Source organism: Periplaneta americana, chromosome 1, assembly GCF_040183065.1.
Source record: "Periplaneta americana isolate PAMFEO1 chromosome 1, P.americana_PAMFEO1_priV1, whole genome shotgun sequence".
Lineage (NCBI taxonomy): Eukaryota > Metazoa > Arthropoda > Insecta > Blattodea > Blattidae > Periplaneta > Periplaneta americana.
Window position 1 is genome coordinate 126,852,821 of NC_091117.1, and position 22,523 is coordinate 126,875,343.

General features: G+C 34.3%; 1 long non-coding RNA gene across 1 annotated transcript in view; it reads right to left on the minus strand.

Moving 5' to 3' along the window:
* Nucleotides 1-5,152: 5,152 nt before the first annotated feature.
* LOC138700628 (uncharacterized) overlaps nt 5,153-22,523 on the minus strand; it is a 901,578-nt gene continuing 884,207 nt past the window's right edge. Inside the window, exon 5 of the long non-coding RNA XR_011332403.1 lies at nt 5,153-5,908. This is a non-coding gene — a long non-coding RNA (uncharacterized lncRNA). The remainder of the gene's footprint in view (nt 5,909-22,523) is intronic.

Consider the following 22,523-nt stretch of genomic DNA (forward strand, 5'->3'; position numbering starts at 1 on the left):
TTCTTTCTTTCTTTCTTTCTTTCTTTCTCTTGTTTTGGTCGTAATGGTTTTCTATTTCATTAATTCTTCTCTATTGTTTTTATTCTTTTTCCTAATTTCTTCTATATGCCTAAGTATATTTCTTTCTGTTTTGCCTCTCTTTCTTCATTCCTTTTCTTTCTTTTTTTCGCTCTTTGTTTCCAGCATCAGTACCAATCAGTCCATTCCGAGAATTAAGAGCATTGTAATAGAATACTAGATTTGCAGTCACAGAAATTGCAATAGTTTTTAAAACGATCTTACAAAGTTAACTTCTCATAATTTCTTAAAGACAAATTTATAATAGGCATATCAATAAAAAGCAATCCTCGAACGGTGTAATAGCCTCTTCGTATAGCATTTTTTAAATCTTCACCAAAATAATAATTTAAAGTAGTTGTAAGCCTAATATTAATATTTACGGATTCACGCAAACAAAAATTCATAAGGTTAGGGCCTAAACTAGTTTACACTAGAGCCAAAATATTATTCTTCATAATAGTAATAGAAATAACAATAATTTTTGTCTGCTGGACAAGAGCCATAGGCGAATTATAGTTCAGCACATTACAAAGACAGAAGATACAAAGGATATAAATGATAAACGAGAATAATTAAATTACTGTATATATAAACAATATATAAATAAAAATAATGAGAACAAAAGGACATACATATCAATAAATAATCTATACCATACATTAAATGGATACAAGTTCATCCCATGCAAATTTGCATATTTTATGCATCTACAGACCGGAGAAAAGATTTTGAATTTCTGATGTAAAAATGTTTTTGAAATCTTAATCCCTTAGTAGGAATACGAAGGCTGATATTGCTTATGATAGATTCACAATCAATATCACTCTCGATAACCTTGAAAAAATTAAATAATCAAGATCTAGACGTCTGGAATATAGCTACAACAATATTAAAATATTTGCAGCTTATCTCATAATTAAAAACAGAGGAAATGGATATAAATCGAAAAGCACATAAGGAAATAAATTTTCTTTGAATATTTTCCAATTTCGACGAATCAGTTGCGGTATGGCATAGTTGCGACCCGCGGTCAATTGGGAGGCCTAGGCATAGTTGCGCCCCGAAGAAATCAGGTAGCAGAATGGACATGGCATATTTGCGCCCGAAGAAATCAGGTAGCAGAATGGACATGGCATAGTTGCGCCCCGATGGGCATAGTACAGACGAAAGTGATCGCCATAAAATAAATAAATTACTTAAAAATATTATAATGGTAAATTAACCTCACTATGCGCTACAGACGGTATGAAAATCACTAATAAAATGTCAAGATTGCTTAGGCCTCATATTCCAACGAGTCACTCATTTGAATATGTCAGTTAATAAAGTACTGCCAACTTCATGGTGTTCATTTTTACGGTAGGCTATCATAATCACTGCATAAACAGTAGAAAAACAGTTAATAAAGTACTGCCAACTTCATGGTGTTCATTTTTACGTTAGGCTATCGATAATCACTGCATAAACAGTAGAAAAACAGTTAATAAAGTACTGCCAACTCCATGGTGTTCATTTTAACGGTGTCGATAATGAATATTAAATCGAATAAGAAATCAATAAGGTTGATTGATTACGAAGCTCGAGTTCCCGTAATGTCTTTTTCTCTATCTATTTCACCGGGGCGCAACTATGCCATGCCCCTTTTCTCTACATGATGGAAACGGGGCGTAACTACGCCCGCAAAACAGGGACCATTTTTTATTTGCTGCATCTTACCTGACCGTGGGGTGCAACCATGCCCTGCCCCAAGTGCTCATCAGCTGAAGTACCGGTAATGGAATTCCAGAGTACAGACGCATATACAAGTTTAGATCTAACCAAAGCATAGTATAAAATTAATAGAGACGCTGGAGTAGAAAAATAATAAGTTATAGACCTAATTAAACCAAGCATTCTTATTAAATGGTTATAAATATATTGAACATGATCATGAAAATATAATTTAGAATCGAGTAAAAACACCAAGATATTTAACGCAGTCTTTTCTAATAAATTATACTGACATTATTAAGAGAATAATTAAATTTTGAGGAAACAGTTTTTCGTGAGTAGGAAATGACAAAAGCTTTTGTTTCATTAATTTTCATTCCATTTTCAACAGACGATAGTATAATTGAGTTAATATCGTTTTGAAGAATTTGGCAATCAGCCGAACTATTGATTATGCGAAAGATTTTGAGATCATCAGCAAATAAAAGACAGAACTTATTCTTTTGCATATACGTCTATCATCTTTAAATAATAAAACTTGTAAAGGCCCCAATGTATAATGTGTAATAATAATAATAATAATAATAATAATAATAATAATAATAATAATAATAATAATAATAATAGTCGTTTACAAAATTTGAAGATGGCCCATTTTAGACCAGAGAACATTTACTGATTAATAGACATCTACGAATTAACAAATTTTAGTGTAGTGGTAGTCATAGCACAAGACAATTAGGACATCAAGACCTCAGACTTCGTGTGTTCTGCTAATAGGCCTAGTCTTCCAAGAGACGAAAATGGATTCCATTTCCGGCAGATTCTGCAGCATTCATGGTGGGCGAACGGGTGTAAAACAGGTTTCCCCAGATACTTACGTAGCTTCCGTTGCCATTCTCTCTCCACTGTTACTGAAGCATCGTCATCATCAACGTCATCAGTGCCATTGCCATCAACAACAACGCTACTATCGAACAATTACCACCATCAACACCACTATTAACACAACACCAATAACATTATTCTAATATCACTGTCACCATCAATGTAACTATCTCCACCAATATCACCATCAGCTGCAACACCATCACCTTCATCTTTTAATGTGTTATTTTACGACGCTATATCAACATCTCAGCTTATTTAGAGTCTGAATGAGATGAAGGTGATAATGCCGGTGAAATGAATCCGGGGTCCAATTACCCAGCATCTGCTCATATTGGGTTGAGAAGGAAACCCCGGAAAAAACCTCAAAGGTAACTTGACCCAACCGGGATGCGAACCCGCAGTCAGACGCGCTAACCGTTACTGCACAAGTGTGGACGATTTATGAATATTTTCTAAATGTTATTTAGAAAGACACTCTTTCAGCTTTCCCAATAACGGGACTGCCTCATTGGACAAAGCATAACTAACACACAGAGTGAAAACAAAACTGAAATTAGACAGGAAAGAGCACAAAAGAGAAATGTAGGGAGCGAACAAAAAAAGGCAAATTAAGAACAGGAAATATAATAGCATATGTATAATAGGCCTAAACATAGTAAACAGATTAGACATTAGCTCTTCCTTTTTAGGAAACAAAGTACAGGTGGTATTTTAAAATGGCAAGTGATCCTCTGACAGCAGTAAGGGAAACATCACGAATGAAGTCGTTGTTCAGCTGGAACTTCTTGCAGAAACTGACAAAGAGGCGAGATATTGTGCCCCTAGCGCTAACCATTAGTCCACCTAGTCATCCTCTGAGGAGTTTAGTGCTGAGAGGAATGCGGTTCCGACTAGCCTAGCGCGTTACTGGAGTGGGAGGGAACAGTGATAGCGGCAGTCTGGAAGGAAGTACAGTCATACTGAAAACATTTCACTCGTATATAGAGTACCTAACACGTGCACACAGTCACACACTACAACAAACTGAAGACTGCATATTTTTGGACGATTATATTTCCCACTCCGCTCGGCTCGGCTTGACTGTAGCAACAAAAGAATCTACCTCAACCCCCCCCCCCGCACCGATGGCAAGAATACCTCAGGTCCCAGCGCTAAACTCGTCGGAGGAAGACAGTACTTCAATGGAGGTGAGGTGATATTTCTCCAAATAGAATGGAACTGTAGGCTCATAAATTCCACATTTTTCTGCGTGGACTTCAGCGGGCTGTTCCTCTGCCTCGAATCTGATATAGATGTTTATTATTATTATTATTATTATTATTATTATTACTATTACTATTATTATTATTATTATATTTCAATGTGTTCTTGCTTAACCACTGTAGGCCTAATAACGAAACACACATTCTAAAGTTGGGTTTGGAATGCTTAATAAAAAAAAAGGTGTAAGCCTAAGGACAAAACAGATACCGATTAAATTTTCTAATTGAAGGTGAGACTGTAATACACAGAGATACTGCATCGAATTGGTTCAGTCGTTTCATTGAATGTTGTGTTGTATATCAGTGTGACAGCCAAAGCTCTGTCGATAGTAATGTAGCTCTGCGAGCTGTATTAGAAGAAGAAGAAGAAGAAGAAGAAGAAGAAGAAGAAGAAGAAGAAGAAGAAGAAGAAGAAGAAGGAGAAGAAGAAGAATAATGTAAGGCACCTTAAGATGCCAATAACACTCTTTTGCAATAAATTGTCTTCCGCCATTTGAGGAAGCTTGAGTTTTTTATGACCTTGACAAAATCCATACACTAACCATACAGGGTTGATAACTGCCACCATCTACTCAAAAATCCTGCAGCTAATAGATTTTGGAAAATCATTGTAATATTCAACAAAATTTGATTTTTTAATGAAATTCAAACAAATGAAAGCAATGGATACCCCATAACCAACAAGCATAACTCGTGTGAGCATCGACAAAATGACGTTGGGCACAATACTGCATAATATGTTGAAGATACACATCATTTCCAAATACTTTTGCATGCTCGATCCTTTAATGCGGATCTGTATTCTCAACAACTGCATTGTATAACCTGTAGGATGTTTTACATACGGCAATCGTCATCAGGAAGCGAATTATTTACCAATGTGATTTCGCTTCATCCGGTTCTACTGATTACTATTTTGGCAGAAGCGAAGATTCCAGAACTGGAAGGTACTGAGATTGTGATATATCAAGCTGATATTTCAAACATTGCACCTTCACATTATCATTCACGCCAGATAAGACTCATTTCTTACGTGAACAGCAGTTCATTGATTTTAATGTTTTTCTTACGTCATTACAAAAATATTTACCTCCAAAGAACAGTTTGCGAAAAAAAATCCATTAGCAGAAAGATGGCAAACTGTCATAAAAACAATGGACTTCATTTTGAAGTATGATATTTTTCTTGCTACTTAGTTCACTGTTAAATAAATATTAGGTTCCTGTTTATGAACTTCTGAATCAACCAGCTCTGAAATAAGGGATCAAAACATATGTTCTGAAACTGCGCGATAAGAGACGTCTGGAAAGTAGCACAGATATACTTTATGAGGTTTAGTATAACAATAAAGATAATATATGAGAAATGATGGGGTAGGAAACAACTGGGAGAAACGGACATGGTTAATGAACTTTTAAAATATAAGAAACTATATCAAGAACACGTTATGAAAACATCACGTTTTTTATGCCAAAAGCAAACTTTGTTTTATAATTTCAAAGATAAACGGGACTTCGGACAGCCACACCAACAAAGGAATGATAAAAATCTCTTAGTCAGACATCCCTATGCTGTCCATGTTAAGAATATTAAATGTATGACCTGTTGGCTATATCAGCAAATAATAATCATTTTCTTTACTATTGATTGTTTGTACCTATTACTAGGCTATTTAGTTTAGTAAAATCATTGTTCTAGAACGTATAGCAAATATATTATATTATAAAGACCTACAAAACTTACATATTGAACTGAAGCATATTTTGGAAATAATTTTGAGTTATACAGTATAATATACTGTATGTAGTTTTGTCCACTTCTATGGACAGTGTGTGCTTCCAACCTTGCGGACTGTAGTTCGATTCCCTGCGTGAGCGAAGGTTTATCTCCATTCCACATGGCTGTGTATCTTGTCTTGTACTTGCCCTGTGACATCTCTGCAGTGGCCCTGCATCGTGATGACCACATGATCAAGGAAACCCGCACTGTGAAAGAGTCTAATGTTGGTACAAAGACACCCTAGACTGTAAATCGGTCAAACAAAAGGTATAATGTTATAAATAAGATAAAGAAGAGGTATTGGTAGGAAACAGCGAATGTCACAAAACAGCAGTATTGAATTGTATATGCTTTAAATTGAACAGTAATCTGTATAGCTCTATTGATAAATTGTTTGTGTTTGTAATTTGATGTAGTTTGCATGATATGTATTATCAATTTCTGTATATCACAACTGATTGAATTGTGTATGCCTTAAATTTAATTAACTTACTTGTTTTGTATTATACTTATAGCTCAACTGATGAATGATCGTTTGCGTTTGTAAATTTAATAATCTGATTGGCTATGTATTGTATATATTTAGTAGAGCCATCGATGTAGCTCAGTCGGCAGATTCGCTGGGCTGCTGATCCGGAGCTGCGTTCGGGCTTGGTTTGGATCCCCCTTTGGTCTCAATGAATGGTTTCTTCCGAGGTTTTCCCCAGCCGTGGGACTGAAGCCGGATGATCTATGGCGAGTCCTCGGTATCACTTCATTTTACCCCTTTGATTTGATTACCTGGTTGGGTTTTTCCGAGGTTTTCCCCAACCAAAAGGCAAATGCAGGGTAATCTTTTGGCAAATCCTCGGACCTCACCTCAACATTGTAGAAAATTACTAAATTGTAAAAATTGTAAAATATTGTAAAAATTTGTAAAAATTGTAATTGTAATATTGTAAAATTTTGACTTGTTCCACATCTTAAAGCGGCATTGCTCATGTAAGATCTATGGAATATAATAAATGAATGAATGAATGAATGAATGAATGAATGAATGAATGAATGAATGAATGAATAAATAAATAAATTAATTAATTAATGAAAAAAAAATAAGTTTTAATATCTTAACATTCCTGGTTTTTATCCGGTTTACCAAATGTTTAACGTTACCTTATACCAACATTTCATTTTTAAACATTTTTGTGATTGGAAGTTCTGTATTTCCAGCTGCCACCTATATAATAAACTATACCGGTGAGTTTATACCTTAAAATCGGTAAAAAAAATATTAACATTCCTTGTTTTCTCCCATGACTCTATTAATTAGGCCTACATACTTGTAATTGATGTTCTATGTAGGCCTACCTAATTTTAGCCTATTACCACGTGATAAATGCTGACAACTTCAAATTTCTACATTAAGAAGTTTAAGAGAAAATGGGGCATACCCAACCCCTGCGGTGGCTGTGATCTGACTTTCGTCCTGTCACCCAACCGGCCCGGGTTTGAATACAGGTATGGCTTGGGATTTTTCAAGTGAAAGTCCGCAGTTGAGATTTTTCCAGAGATTCTCCCGTTTCCCTAATATATACGCATTTAGAACATTGCATCAACTCTCCACTTGTTCCTATTCCATAGCATTCTATCACCGGGTGGTGAAGCGTGGAGGGTGCCGGGCTAGGTGTGTGAGGGGTTGCCTACATGGAAAACCTGGGTTTGCAGTAGATCTTAGCGTAGTCAGCTGATGTGGGTGAGAGAATGCGCCTAGCTAAGAATGAAATAAGAACACAAGTGAAGGCTCACAATTTTGTACACTGAGCTGCAAAAGAAATGCCGATACGAAATTATATCGTTTTCCGAGGCTTTTAGAAACATTGCGAGGTGGAAAACTATTTTCCTGAGATTAGTTTTTAAAAACATGTAGGCCTTAAATAAATAAATGACTTTTATAACATGTTCACGTCATTATTTAATGTGAATTGATTTTAAATTATTCATATACTTTTATTTTACAACATTTATAATAAAAATACTACACGAAAATAGTGAAACTGCAGTTTACAAGATATTTCACAGCCTTTCTTATTATCTATGCATGTTGCCATTGTTACAATATCATATATATATATATATATATATACATACATACACACACATTGAATTTATAAAATAAAATCATCTGCCCTTTAATAAGAGTGACCACAAGGATCAAGAAAACAAATACATATTATAAAAGTTTACAATGAAACAATGAAAATACATACAATAAATTTCAAAAGAAAATTAAAGTGAATCATATTACTTGAAACAGAGATGAAACTGCAAAATTTGAATTGAGTCCTTTAGAATTTCTCTAACGATTTTCTCAACATTGTAAAATGTGAATCCCTTTGATTTTAAAAGGTTACAGATGTATTTGGAGATGGTACCACGAACTGCAAAAAAGAAGTCCGTGTACTGACTAATGATTAACCATAATTTACACTGCTTGCTAAAATAAGGAATGCAAGGTTCATAGATGATTCTCTTTTCAACATCAGTAAAGTTCTGGCTGCTGTGCATCTTTCAAACCCTATAGGCGGGTCTAGTATTGTTCCTGTGTTATTTTTTCTATCAATGACAACAATGTCCGCTCGTCCTGTTGAATCATCTCCTGCGATACAATGCACTTCTTCATGGACTTCTAATCCTTGTTGTCTTAGGATGTCAGCAAGCATTGTCCTTACCCTGTGATGGCGGTTGTTCCGCGGTAACTCAGGCTTTCGGCAGAAACCCAACACATGTCCTAGTGTTTCAGTCTCGTCACAGCCTGGGTTGTGGCAACAGGTTGTGTTGAATGCTGTACCTGGGACTGACCGTACTGCAGGAGGTTACATGACATACTCACCGTATTAATATATTCAGATGATGACAGGCTTTTTTTATTGAATATCCAGGAATTTGTCTTAGGACATTCCGCATAAAAACTGACTCCTTTACCCTTGGCAGTTGACACCGTGGTCAGTTACGTTTCATTTTGTACTAACAAACAAGTAACAATTTTATTATAAAGATAAATATAACGTTTTATTATAAATACAGATACAGAACTGAAAATTGAATCTAATTTAAATATTTAACCACACATTTCTGCTTTGCATGAAATAAAAAGTATTTAGAAAATTCAGGTCAGTTCAGATGTGTTTGTAATAGAGTTTATATGCACTGCCTTGTGTGTGTCTCTATTTTTATTGTTTCATATGCGAAGTCGTCGTAACACGATGATATTTCAAAATCGATAACGATTTCGACTCGGCATTTCTTTTGCAACCCAGTGTTATTACTTACTGGCTTTCAAGGAACCCGGAGGTTCATTCCTGCCCTCACATAAGCCCGCCATCGGTTTCTATCCTGTGCAAGATTAATCCAGTCTCTATCATCATATCCCACTTTCCTCAAATCCATTTTAATATTATCCTCCTATCTACGTCTCGGCCTCCTAAAAGGTCTTTTTACCTCCGGCCTTCCAACTAACACTCTATATGCATTTCTGGATTCGCCCATATGTGCTACATGCCCTGCCCATCTCAAACGTCTGGATTTAATGTTCCTAATTATGTCAGGTGAAGAATACAATCCGTGCACTTCTGTGTTGTGTAATTTTCTCCATTCTCCTGTAACTTCATCATTCTTAGCCCCAAAAATTTTCCTAAGAACCTTATTCTTAAAAATCCTTAATCTCTGTTCCTCTCTCAAAGTGAGAGTCCAGTGTACTATAATAAAATTATACTAAAGGGCAGGATCACCTTCTTACTGTTATAAAAATCCAGCCAACTAGTTAAGTCACGTTTCATCAACAAAATAAGCAGAGATTCTAATTACGAAAATATTTTTGATAAAACAAAGGTTTGTCTCTTTTGTGGTGCAAAAGGAATGCATTAAATGTTTGTTTCATAATCTTATAAAATATTATATATTATTTTGTTCAGAAAACTTCACAAAATTAATAGGCTACAGGCCTAGTCCTTAGCCTAAAATATGAAAGTTCTCGGCCGGCTGGCTTCCCTTACGGAATTAAACATTTTAACAGTTCTTATACAAATTTGCAGTATTTAATCTCAGAATTGGTCATGAACCGATATTTTATGGTGAACAAGGACAGAAAGGAGTTCTCATTGTCGCAAAACCATGTGTTTCGTTGAATGAACGTATTTTATTATTGTTACTTCCGATAGTAATTATTGTTATACATTTGACTTCACGGCTCAGAAATTTGTAAAGAAACACGCCACTCACTTTTCTCCATATTAGGGAAGCCGTGTTATTTCAGTAAACAGCAGGCGCCCAGCGAACGCGGGTATTAAGCCTAATAAAATGTAGCCAACCGCTCCTAATAAGCACCTAATTTTCCAAATTTACCGCACTCCTCTCTCAGCTACTTGAGCTGGTTATTAATTTCATCTAGAGTCATTTTCTCGGCCCCTGGATATTCATCGTATTCCGTTGTTCCCCACCTTGCACTCTAATAACAGCCTGACTTGAACGGCTCGGTTACCGAACACGACGTACGTAATCACAAGGCTCTTTGCAAAGGGAATTATCTTTGTTTCCAGTGTGATTTGCCAGTAACGTCTGACTAATCTGCGCTTACTAAACTCTGGTTTAATAATCAACGTGGACTTTATGTAAACACTGACGCACTTAATACGGAGATAAGCGTTTGGCTAGTTTTAAATCTTAGCAAAACTAGGCTACTTTTCAACACTAAAAATCAGTATGGTTTCCTTATTATAAAGCAATGATGGCGAGTGTGGCTAAGTACCAGAGGTCTCGAGTTCAATGTCGGAAAAATATAGGCCTACTGCCTTCTTAATTTATTTCATTCATGTAATATAATTAGCTATGAAAATTATACTGACACATGTAACATATGACACACATTCTCATATTAGGCCTATACGTTTTGCGCATTTCGCAACATGCCAGTTCTTCAACATTTCACAAATAATATTGTTTTTAGTTGTCTCGAGTCGTACCTGGGTGGTCTAAGGCATCATGTCTTGGACTAGATGAATGAAATGAGTGTTGGTTCGTGTAGGGGAGGGGGAATTTTTCAATGAGAACTCGATCAGTGTATGAAACCGGTTATCACCCAAAATTTTGATGAATTTGGGGAGCAATGGTGAGTAGCGAAACCCAGTTTCGTAAGCCAACTATAATAGCTGGGATACATTATCGTGCTATAGTGTGGCAACATACTAAACATAACGATTTCATTCTTGAATCGCACATGATGTCATTATTCCACACTCACTAACTGATAATGAGAGGCGTGAAAGAAAGGTAGGCCATTTTACACTTTAAAATTAATCTAAACTACACTGACGTAGTAGAAATAAAACAATGCTAGATTAAACTATTTAGAGTAAACCGTACTTCAAGGAGCAGATCCGCACTCTTACGTAGACTCAAGCCAAATGACGTAATTCCTAATCCAGACTGATCGCAGAAGCATTATTTTGATTTCTGCGCGCTTTGAAATGTACGATGTCTGGCAATAGCCACACGTCACCCCGTACTAGTTTGGTGATCGTTCACTTCTGCTGACAAGCAAACATTCTCACGGGGAAAGATATTTTTTTTTTTCTTACACCATGTTAATATTGTCAAAACAAGTGCTTTTACAAATTTTGGCCACTTGAGCACAATTACGAGGACCGGAAAAAATGTTTCCCTCGGGTCGTTTACAGAAAAAAAACAATTTCACTGGAAAAAATTATTGGATCAGATACAGCAACTGTTGAGCTATTATTTCAACATATTCCACACTGGAATTGAGACATTTGTCTTATCATCGTATAGACAGAGAGGTGCAGACGACTGTCATACACTGGTTCCGATCCCAGGTGGCAGACTTCTACGACACATGGATACAAAAGTTGATCCAACGGTATGATAAATGTCTCAATTCCGGCGGGAAATATGTTGAAAAATAGCTCAACAATTGCTATATCTGTTCCAATAAATCTTTCTATGTAATTTTGTTTTCTCTTTGCAAACGGCCCAGGGAAACATTTTTTCCGGCTCTTGTAATTGCGCTCGAGTGATCAAAACTGCTTTGACATTATTAACATGGTGGAAGAAAAAAAAATAACTTTTTTTATCTGCCCCCACGAGAATTTTTGTTTGTGAGACATGTGACGTGAGGCCAGGAGTCAGCTGATCGTCTTTGGCGCTTCATAGGCTGTCGCGCGATGGATCATTATTATTATTATTATTATTATTATTATTATTATTATTATTATTATTAGTTGATTTGTATGTAATATTCAAAATTATTCCTCTGATTGAGGCTCTGCCTGGTATGTAGGCCTATATCTATTATCAGGTAGTACATCTCACTTGACGATATGTGTCAGAGGAAGAACAATTGTTTGTACACATCTGAAGTCTGATTAGTGTAATATGTAGCTAGTCGGCGATATATGTGAAAGAAACTAGCTACCCTACCCTACTGGCTTAGTTATCTCATGAGTGATGGCTTATTGGTGTCACTTGTGAGGTTTAAACCTGTCTTCGGACAGTTGACGAACAACAATTAAAAACTCACACAAAAGAAATCATTTACTAGTTGGTCCGGATTCTATTCCCTCGGGACTGGGAGAGGTGGCGGTGCACAACTTCTAATCACTAAATTGTGCACCAGTATGCCTGGGTTAAATCCCAAATCTCTCCGCAGTGCATATGAAGGGAAGGCTTATGTCACTGTTGATAGTGATTCGTCCGTCGTATGGGGACGTTAAGCCTGGCGGCCCTCTTGGTGCTATTCGACAGGAGTAGGCTACGTGCCGGCACCGAGTTTCCCTTCTCACTTCCTCACCGTCATCATCATTCTCACCCATTCCCTACACTATACTTACACGAACACTGAACATACACTCACCCAAGTACACGATATAACTCTTCACAGATAGCCTACACATCATGCACAATGTGGCCTGCCGAAGTGGTGTGCAATTTGAAAATGGGTTTACAGTCCTGTCATCTATCCGCAGTATGTGGAACCCGAATCACGCAAAGTGAAGTGGGTGGGCATAGACACACACACACACACACACACACACACACACACACACACACACACACACACACACTATTCATCCAAGTAAGAAGATGGGTTTTTTGTATTGCACAAGTAAGTCATTTAGTTTTAACTGAAAGAAATAAGTTAACCTATTTTACTTAAATAATAAATTATATATAGGCTATTCAGGTTTACAATTGGAGACATGGTAATTATAAAGTTATGAGTTGCTTCTCTACAGAAAGATAAAATGTTCAATTGTTCTATTTTCGTAACGGCTAAGGAAACAACTTATTTTTTTAAAGCAGACCTAACTGGTATAAATACATTAATGTCCAGTAAGATGCATAATTATGTTAATTAATTTTTTTTATTTTATTGGGTTATTTTACGACGCTGTATCAACATCTAGGTTATTTAGCGTCAGAATGAAATGAAGGTGATAATGCCGGTGAAATGAGTCCGGGATCCAGCACCGAAAGTTACCCAGCATTTGCTCGTATTGGGTTGAGGGAAAATACCGGAAAAAACCTCAACCAGGTAACTTGCCCCTACCGGGAATCGAACCCGGGCCACCTGGTTTCGCGGCCAGAAGCGCTGACCGTTACTCCACAGGTGTGGACCATAATTATGTTAATAATAATTAATTTCTCTAACGAAGGCATTTCGGAGACATAGTGTCAATATCAATAATTTCAGTTCTTATATAGGCCTGATCGTATAAAACACAAGGTAGTGAAAAAATATATATATATGTAGGGTCAATTGAAAATAAATCACCATTCTGTGTTACTTTTATGAACAAAGACTATTAGTAGTGTATATTAAGAAAGCAAGTGTATTTCGTATGCGTTATATCGAGTTGTGCCTACTAATTTTCAGTACAGAGTTTGAACAAATGAATTAAAACTACAACATAAATAACGTTCTCTTTGTACTTTACAGTCCCGCGCCGTGGCGTATTGGTCTAAGGCATCCTGCCTATGACTCGCGTTACGGAATGCGCGCTGGTTCGAGTCCTCATGGGAGAAGAAATTTTCTCATGAAATTTAGGCCAGTGTATGGGACCGGTGCTCACCCAGCATTGTGATGCACTTGGGGAGCTACGATAGGTAGCGAAATCCGGTTGCGAAAGCTAACTATAACGGCTGGGGGGATCATCGTGCTCACCACACGATACCTCCATTCTGGTTGGATGATCGTCCACCTCTGCTTTGGCATATGGGCGTGAAGCCAGCAGCCGGCTGGTCGGTCTAGGCACTTCACGGGTTGTAGCGCCACGGATTATTATTATTATTATTATTATTATTATTATTATTATTATGATTATTATTATGATTATTATTATGATTATTATTATTATTATTATTATTATTATTATTATTATTATTATTATTATTATTATACTTTGTATACTTAATGATTGGTGCAAATTAGATCAATTTGAAATGAAATTTCTGCATGACTTTCTGAATTCAGATATCTGGTGTTAAAAACCAATTATATCGTTCAGACGCCAACGCATCATTATCCTTTTTTTACAATTGGCACCGATGTAACTTTATACTCGAAGCGAGTAGTCAGTTCACAATAAGAAAGAGAGTCGTTTAAGACTAGGACTAAATGCGAGCGCAACATTATCTGTTAACAATAATGAAATGGTTTGCTGGTCCTCCAGGTTGGAGGTTGATGCAGCATGCCAGCTTCTTCTTATCGCAAAATAAATAAATAAATAAATACATTGATTAATTAAAAGCTAAATAAAGAAAACCGGACTGATCATCTCAGAAGAATGCTGGATGAGAGATTATCTTAAAAAATGGAGAGAAACAAAAATAACAATGCAACAGGGAATTCTGTCAACTATGAGAGAGAGAAGGCTAGAAGAATATGCCTGGGAAGACAAAGAAGAAGTAAAGAAGCTTATTTAAGAAGTCTTTCTTAAATAACTTACGTGTATTGGGTTAGGCCAAAATTCAATGTCTTCATTTCTTACTTTCTTATAGTTTCCAATATTAGGCTATACTATTGCATTATTCTGTGAAGTTAAGCTACACAAACAATGTATCAGACGATTGTTAAACAGTAAACGAATAATTTTACATCTCTGACTTCGTTTCTAAGACAAACTGCATTTTCACATAATTTGTAGCAGGCCAAAATGGCTAAACGCTGAATATTTCATATTCTATAATATCATTAGAATTATTAAGAAGAAATAGACACATACTGGAATCGTTTGTAATTTTAAGAAAAGAAAGTTGTACAATGGTAATTGTTAAAAGAAACCTGATCAAAATTTGACACGTGTTGTTTCCTTACTCTAGGTATATGAAGCTCAATGTAAAGTGGGAATATTTCGTAAAATTGGTAGTAGCGAGGGCTGAAGTATGGTTCAGGTGTCCCTCTAACACCGGAGGCCTATGATTACTGTTTAATCACAAGATGTTCTGTGAGATGATGGCGATGGCAGTTAACGGGCAAACACTTCAAAAGAGAGCGGACCTTTCTTAAGAATATTCCAGCTTTGGCCCGAAGGGGATTAAAGACCCTTTTCAACATTAGCATCTCAAAATAGTTTAGACTCAACAAAATCAACAGACATTTTTACCTACAGAAAAGCATTTCTTCTGACGACAAATTTATCTTCTGCCTAGCATGATTAGGCTATAAGAAAGGAATTTTAAGATGACTGCACACTATTTATTTATTTATTTTATTTATTTATTTATTTATTTATCTATTGGCTTATGTATTTATGTACAGACTTACGTATTTATGTTTTGACTTATAAATTCATTCATTCATTTAGTTAATTATTTATTTATGATCCTTTAATGTATAGAAAACAAACCAGCTTATGGCATAAAATAATAAAGTTTACGATTGTGATGATGAAGATAAATGATTTTGTTGGGGATAATATCAGATAATATTTTAGACTGATTTAAATTTGGAACTTCATTCGATAAAGTCTATAAGCATTGATAAAGAATTTTTAACTTTAATTCTGCCTATAGTTCAAGAGATTTGTCAATCATAATAGCTTCTCTTTCCCAAGGGATTATCACATTCCTCTTTCATGCCACTGCGAAAAGTGACACAATAATGTCAATCATGACAGTTCCTCTTTGCCATGAGACTACTAAAGGAGTAAAAACTGATGTTCTCATAATGGACTATCTTTCCTTTGCTAATCATAACCGCATATCTTCTCCACGAGACAATGGAATGTAAAAAAAAAAAAAAAAAAAAAAACATTGTAATCGCTTCTTTTTTATATAAGACTCTGACGGAAGTAATTACAATATTGCAATGGTCACGAGCCTACAGTATGACAAACTTATCTGATAATTTCAATTATGTCTTTTTACATATTCTAAGCAAAAATAATAAAAATTGTAAACGACTCTTCTACTCGAGGTTATGCCAAAAGTACTGATCATTTCAATATTATATTTTTATATGTACTATGGCGAAAATAATAACAATGAGAAGTTCTAATAGCCCTTTTTTATGAGACTAGTAATAATAATAATAATAATAATAATAATAATAATAATAATAATAATAATAATAATAACAATAACTGTAATGGCTTCTTTTTTATAAGGCTAACAAAAATAATCGCAATTCTAAGCGTCTCTTTTTATAAGACTAGGAGTAATAGTAACAACTACAATCACCTTTTCTTCCTATAAAAATTGCTAAAAAAGTGATAATTGCAATCGCCCCTTTTTATGAGACTAGCAAAATTGATGGCAATTACTTTTTCTATTTTTATGAAACTAGCAAAAATAATGACATTACTAATAACTGTAATCGCTTCTTTTTTATAAGGCTAGCAAAAATAATGGCAATTCTAATAGTCTCTTTTTATGAGACTAGCAGAAATAATAACAAATTTTTTTCCTTAAAACTTGCAAAAATAATGGCAATTGTAAACGCCTCTTTTTATGAGACTATCAGAAATACTCGTAGTGTCAATTATGGTCAACTATTTTCTATAAAACTAGTAAAAATAGTGGCAATCGTAACCGCCTCTTTCTTGCAAAACCAGCAAAAATAATGACAATCTCTTTTTATGAGGATAGCAAAAATGACGACAATTATTGTAATATCCTCTATCTTATGAACATTATGAGACTAGAAAAATTTAAAGTAATTGTAACCGCCTATTTTATATTTTTTATGAAATTAGCAAAAATGAAGACAATTGTAATCGCCGCCTTTTTATGAGACTAGTAAAATATTAACAATTGTAATCGTCTTCTTTTTATGAGACTAGCAAAAGTAATGACAATTTCATTGTAATCGCCTCTTTCTCCACGGAGCTACGAGATAGGAAAATTGCTAACAATTTCAATCACCTCTTTTTATAAGTGGTTCAGACAAAATTAATTAAAATTATCATCGCCCCTTTCCTCAAGAGTCTCCGTGCCAATAGTACTGATAATAATTTCATTAGCCTCTCTATGTGGCTAAAACAATGATAATGACAACTAATGTAACTACATCTATTTATGAGACTAGTAAAAATAATAATTATTGTAATTGCGTCTTTTTAATTGTAGACACCTCTTTTCTCTATGAGACTAGCAAGAATATATTCATAACGTTTATATTCGCCTCTTTTCTTTTGCCATGAGACTGAGGGACGAGAAGAGAAAAATCAAGATCGCCTCCCTTTTCGTTGTAACTATCGAAAGATAAGATAGTCCACACCTGTGTAGTAACGGTCAGCGCGTTTGGCCGCGAAATGAGGTGGCCCGGGTTCGAATCCCTGTCGGGGCAAGTTATCTGGTTGAGGATTTTTCCGGGCTTTTCCCTCAACCCAATACGAGCTAATGCTGGGTAACTTTCGGTGTTGGATCCCGGACTCATTTCACTGGCATTATCACCTTCAAATCATTCAGAAGCTAAATAACCTAGATGTTGATACAGCGTCGTAAAATAACATAATAAAATAAAATAAAAGATAAGAGAGTAAGCCTATATAAACTGTAACCACGTGGTTCCCCGTGATATTGAGGAACTTAAATCAATGGTAGGCCTAATTATATCATTTTCTATTTACCAATTGAATATAAGGTCATTACAATCATCTACTGTATTTGCGATGAGATATGACTACTAAGCCTATAATTACTTCTCTTTCCCACGACTGTAGAATGAGAAAAGATAAGTATAATCATCTACCTTTCCAGTAGATTATTTTTAGTAGGTTATTTTACGACGCTTTATCAAAATCTTAGGTCACTTAGCGTCTGAATGAGATGAAGGTGATAATGCCGGTGAAATGAGTCCGAGGTCCAGCACCGAAAGTTACCCAGCATTTGCTCATATTGGGTTGAGGGAAAACCCCGGAAAAAATCTCAACTTTCCCCAACCGGGAATCGAATCCGGGCATGGAATATATCAATTATAATCATTTGTCTCTCCTACAAAACTGAGAAAAGTGAACCAATAAATATAATCACCTTCTTTTCCCATGAGACTGTATAACGTGAAAACTGTCATTACAACTGCTTCTTTTCCGCACAAGATTAGGCCTATGGAAAGTGAAAAACAACAAATATAAACACAACTCTTATCCACAGGACTGTGGAAACTGAATAGCAACGATTACAGTATCATCACCTATCTTTCCAACAGAATGTGTAATGTGACAAAAATGTTAATTATATGTACCGTTTATTTTCTTGAAAATATGCAAAATGATGATAAAAGCATTTCTCTACTGTCAAATCACTAACTTTCCTAGCAGTAGCGGTAACAGTAGTAGAAACAACAGTAAGAATGAAAGTAGTGTCGATAGCAGAAGCAGGCCTACTAGTAAAAAGTTATCTGCAATGGAAATATAAATGTGTCAAGTTGGTTATTTACATCATACAGTATTAGCACTGTTTTAATCAGTTATTTGTTGTATATGAGAAATTTTAAAATAAACAACCAGATGTATAAAAATGTAGTACATATGTTATTCGTCATATAATTAAAAGAATTGCAGGTTTATATCGTGAGATAAAGAGCTAAATTACGTCACTCGACAATCAAACAGCTAGAGTCCAACTTTTATGACACTGTTAGCGCTGACGACACATAAACCGCCCACGTGATATGTGACATACTTGAAAAAATTAAACTAGTAAATTACTATGTTTAAAACTTTAATTGCACCATAAGTTAACACTAATTGTAACTTCAACGGACGTAACTGCAGAATTACAGACAGTCTTTGTTCTTAATTATATCTATTTATGCAATTAAAATGTAAGACATTGCGTATTTTTTCTTCTCATATTATGTTGTGCAAAATATTTTCATTGGGCTTTTTGACAGTATACTGCTGGTATTTTAGCAAAAACGTATTAACGAAATGTCACCGTTCTTCTGATGATTAAGAAGTAGAGCTACTGATATAATTACAGTGAAAGAAAGGCAGGTTACCTTGAAGTCAGCATCTAGCCTCACCAGACATAGGGGTCAGGTAAAACGTTTCAACTTGCAACTAACATTTCTTGAAGAGAAGTTTACTACAATATCAGATTGGTACCATTACTAAAACTCAGAATAAAAGTAGTACAATATGTTCAAGCACAGAATAATCGATGCTATGAATATGACACAATTTCTTTACACCCAAGCTTTACACGCTTTGAAATAATTTAGTCATAATTCTTTTGTCATTTTGCCAATGATATTTTAGCTGTCTGTAATTAATTTTCTTTTACCAGTATTCAAATGGCAAACATTAATTAAATCATATACAAGGCTTCAAATAAGACAAAATTTCGTTTTCTGTATTGCACACAAAGTGAATTCTTGTATAAGTCTAATAAAAGGAATATGTAGGCTATATGGCTTCAGTTATAAATTGTTAATTTTAAATAGATGCATGAAGGCCTAATTAATTTTTCATGAATTCCTGGAGCGGTATTTGAGGGTTGTCCTTCCTTAAGGAGATTAAAAGATAAGTTAAACATTTATGTATAAAGTGTAAATAAAAAAAGATACGTTACGTTACTTAATGTGACATGTAACTTATTTACTTAGTCTGACGAGTTATTCCCTTGGTTGGAAATGTAATTTAATTCAAAATAGGGTGTAAAAGCGTCTTAGATTAGAAATTTGTTTAGTTTAATATAGTTCTAATAGATATAGTTATGGTATATAGTTTCAGTATGCAACTTATCAAATTATATTAGTACAGAATTAATTTTCTATCACGTCACATTACAAAGTTATATTTCCACAAATATTTTCAACTTATATAAAGTCATCTTCAGGTGGTGAACACAATAAATACCAAATACATACATTAGTGAAAATTTATCTGCATTATAAAAAAATTAAACATGTATATAAACCATTATAAAATATGTGGACACAAGTGTGTTCTAAGTCATATTAACATGCAATGAATAACATTTGTAATAAGTTAAAATAGTCTTGTAATATAGTGACTACACTTTAATTGATTCTTTAGATGTTGTGTAACTACTCTCGATCAGATTGTATGCATGAATTTGAAGTTTTTTAAAAAGTATTAAAATATTTAAAAGTTTAAAAAATGACGGAATTATCCGCAAGTGATACAATATTCAAGCCAGCAAAGTTTATGAAAAGATGCAGATATTGGCATTCTACATATGTTTTCAATCACTCGTAGCGATGAGCTGTAATAGACATAATGCGTAAGAAGAAAAATATGTATCCAGATGTTGGAGCCATCTCATCGCTGCTTTACAGTTGATGTGACCTGCATCTTTTTATAGACTTTGCTTGCTTGAATATTGTATCACTTGCGGATAATTCCGTCGTTTTTTAAAACTTTTAAATATTTTAATATCTTTAAAAAAAACTTCAAATATATGTATTCAATCTGATCGATATTTGAATCAATTAAAGTGTAGTCACCATATTACAAGACTATTTTAACTTATTACAAATGTTATTCATTGCATGTTAATATGACTTAGAACCACACTTGTGAACACATATGTTATAATGGTTTTTATACATGTTTAATTTTTTTATAATACACACAAATGTTCATCTAATGTATATCACCTATGTTCTATTTGCTATTTATTGTGTTCACCACCTGAAGATGACTTTATATAAGTTGAATATATTTGTGGAAATATAACTTTGTAATGTGATGTGACAGAAAATTAATTCTGTACTAATATAATTTGATAAGTTGCAGGCTGAAACTATGTAACTATATTTATTATAAATTTCAACTTATCTGAAGCCAAAATCTCAATATGACTTTCAAATTTAATGTAGTTCTGTTTATAAGTATGATTCTACGGAATAATAGGGGTGTAACTGTTTGTCTTATTTGAACTGTTGTATCTGTGAAGCGTGGTGAGTCAGTGAAGTTACGGTTTAAGTGGCAGTGAATAGTTTCGATGAGTGATAATTTATAATGTTAATGAAATGTATTCTATAGTGTCAGTAAAATGTGTTATATAGTATCAGTGAAATATGTTCTAAAGTGTCAGTGAAATGTGTCATAGTGATAGTGCAGTGAGTAAGATGAGAGTGAAGTGAAAGAGTATGAGTTTAGGTTCATTTATTAATTACGTTATATTTTTATTTATTGTGTATTGTAATTGTATATTATGTATTAGTTGTTTACTGTGTATTAAGGGGAGAGGATGGTATTTTTAAAACTTTTTTCCTATTTGGTGTAAAATATTAATTTTTTGTATGTAGAGAGCTCATAGCTGTGGCAACTCAACCAAATAAAAGTATTTTGAAAAAAAAAAAATTATTTGGGGCCCAAATTTGAAAAAAAAAATGTCCAATGCAGGATTGTACTAAAACAGATATATCTAAACTGTTTTAAAGATAGATTCAAGCAATTTTTTGCAATGTATTTGCAAGAGCATGTTCTACAAACTGTCTGTAACAGAATTGTGATATTAGTCCCTACGTTTTTAAAATAAAAAATTAAAATTTAATAATTTTTTGATTTCCTTCCTTGCAAACAAACGGACGTATCTTTAAAATGAAATAAATTAACAAAATTCTGTTACAGAGAAAAGTTTCCTAATAGTCTAAAGAATGTGTGTTCTAAATTTCATGCATGTATCTTTAATAGTTCAGAAATGATGTCCATTTTTGTCTGGCAATGTAGCAAAAAAAAATTAAGTTACTGGAAACCGATAAAAGCGGGCGTGTGATTTAAAAATCCATAGCGCAGAAAGTTTAAAAATGACGTCTCAACATCCGATAAGGGCACAAATACCCACAAAATGTTATGCAATGCATTCCACACATATCAAAGGGTATTTTCAAGAAAAAAAATTGAAAATTTAATTTACCGGAAACAACAATAAAAGTGGGCGAGTGATTTAAAAATCCATAACGCAGGAAGTTTAAAAATGGCGACTCAACATCCGATAAGGGCACAAATACCCACAAAATGTTATGCTATGCATTCCACACATATCACAGAGTATTTTAAATACTTTTTTTTTAAATTTACTCATTTTTCACCAAAAAATACCATCTCTCCCCTTATTGTTTTACTGTGTAATAATTGTAATTATTATTTTTAATTAAGTCAGCCTACCACTGCCACCCAGTGTTTGCCCACTTGCAGTGTAAATAAATACATACTTATGTTGCAGTCACTTGTAAAACTATTTCCCTATTTATAAAAGTAAATAATATTTAAAAGTAGATTATAATGCAATTTCAACCCAGCCATTTACTTGTCAGATAGCCAAGAAAACTGTAAAAGCAGACCGTTGAATGGA